This window comes from Phyllobates terribilis, unplaced genomic scaffold, assembly GCF_046119375.1.
Source record: "Phyllobates terribilis strain yellow unplaced genomic scaffold, ASM4611937v1 Scaffold_5__5_contigs__length_657084704, whole genome shotgun sequence".
Taxonomy (NCBI): Eukaryota; Metazoa; Chordata; class Amphibia; order Anura; family Dendrobatidae; genus Phyllobates; species Phyllobates terribilis.
Window position 1 is genome coordinate 119,053,466 of NW_027362765.1, and position 2,525 is coordinate 119,055,990.

Sequence of the window (2,525 nt, forward strand, 5' to 3'; positions counted from 1 at the left end):
CATGTATTAAAACGGTCAGTCGCAAATCATGAGCACGGAGTGACGAAAACAGAACACAGGAGCACGCTGAAGATACTCGGAAAACACCCGAGCATGCTCGTAAGTCTCGAGTAACGAGCATGCTCACTCATCACTCCTCGGGATATTTCACAGTTCAAGTGACTTCAACCAAATCTCACCGAATTACAGAAGTCTGAATGAAGCCTAAGGCCTCCAGAAATTAGAGTAAGGCCACGGCCCCACTATCAGTATTTTTTCTCAGGAGTGGGAGCCAAAACCAAGTGAGGAACAATCAGAGAAAATCTATAATAGAAACAAGTCACTAATTCTGCATTTATCACCCACTCCTTAGAAAAAATACTGACCAAATACTGATAGTGGGGCCGTGGCCTAAATCCCCTCCCTGCACTAAGGTAAATCTATATACAGACCCCCACCCTTTCACAGTTTAATGCTGTATGTTCAAATCACGTTTTTGCCACATTAGTGGCTCAGTCACTTTATGCTCTTTCTGACCTCAGTTTGGCAGTGTCTGGGTACAAAAGGGTGGTGAACTGTGTTTTGTACCAGTCTCAAAAAGACAGATACTGCTGAAAATGAGGTCAGTGACTGCACCTGATCTTCCTGGTCGGCAGATGCATCTGAAGCCTGAAAAAAAAAAAATAAATAAATAAACCTGGATTCAGGTGTAAGCCCATGACAGAGCCACGGAAATGATGTGAACACGGCCTGAAACCTACAATATGCAGTCACCCATTCAGGGAGCTCCTGTAGAATAGGGGTGGACAGTATGAACATTACCAATAAGTCCTTATTATACACTCTCAGTGTACCATGTGCATCCCTCCTAGCTTAGGAATTATGCTGTCTAGATCAGCTAATAGTTTGTGATGTATGTATAGCAGGGGCAACCAGGGCTAGTGAGGGACAGCCGCCATAGAGCAGGGGCACCAAATCCAGTTATTTGGGGTGCCAACCTTCGCTGCTAGGCAGATACAGCGTAGCATCTATCCAAGGGTAATATAGCCTCCGCTCATTGGGATATCACCTGGGATCATGTTTGATTTATTCTATTTTGTTTAACCATAGCATTGCTGTTTTTGTCTGTGAATCTATGTCCCATCCACGGTATACTGATTTTTGGGTGTTGATGTATAAGAATATCTAAATTATCAGCACTGTTGGTCAGGGGAGACTAGGTTATTAAACACTTTCCATTATGGGTTCAAAACAGACTATTGGTTTAGGGTATAATTTGGATTATATCTATGCTTGTATCCATAAATACCATACTGATGCTTGGTTATGAGCAGTTTGATCAACTGTCTTGTAGACAGACAGGGTATGTGCACACGATGCAGAAATGCTCAGGATTTTTTCCTGAGCGTTTCTGCATCTCTCTGGCAGGAAAAAACGCATGCGGATTGTACATGCGGTTTCCTGCCAGGGACATGCGGAAATGAAGCGTTCTTCACATGCATTTCCGCATGCGGGTTGACAAGCGCTTCCCAAGCGATTTTAGCATCACTTGGAAAGTGCTTGTCAACTTTACACTATATAAATCCATGCAACCGGCATGGATTTATATAGTGTGTGAATGTCAAAAAATAAATCTATACGTTACCATCTGATGGCCCCCGGTGTCCTGCTTCATCGGTCCCGGCTGCCGGCAGTGAAGACTGTAGGACCTTCCGACGTCAGCGTCACGTGACCCGTCACATGACTCTGACGTCAGCGAAGGTCCTTCATTCAACCGCGAAGTGCCCGGGAAGCCAGCAGGACGCAGCGCGGGCCGTCAGAAGGTGAGAATATATATATTTTTTATTTTATTCTTTTGGTACCTGGGTCTGGATGAGAGTCCTCTCCTCCACACCCGGGTACCATCCGCACATTAGACCGCATGAAAAGCGCATCAACATATACAGTGATGCGGATTCCATGCGGTCTAATGCAAGTCAATGGCGGCAAAAGAGCAGCGTTTCCGCAAAATTAATTGACATGCTGCGGATTTTTGACCGCGTTTACGCTGCGGAAAAATCCGCATCATGGGCACAGCACATGCGGATTTCCATTGGGGAACATTGCTGCCCTTCTACCATGCGTTTTTCATGCGTTTCCGCAACTGCAAAAACGCCGCGGAAACGCATGAAAAACGCATCGTGTGAACTCAGCCTTACTGTATACACAGGAATTATTGGTGCCGTTTTTAAGGGTATTCAATAAATTTACTTAAATTTTAAAGGGTTCTATTTACACTGTCAGCTCCCATAGAAAAACAGCCTGATGCAGCAGGCATATATTACAAACATTTCTTTTTATATAACTGCAAGATTCATAGTGGGTGGGCGGTGGTCCAGCGCCACATCCTAGATCTGTGCTCATAACAGACATGAGGAATAAACAAAGAAAAAATTAGAAAAAAATCAAAATTAAACATTATGGAGAATTGTGCACCTCCCCCATCCAACCCTCCACACCACAACCCAACCCAAGAAAGCGTCTTACACAGCGGACAGAATCTAACC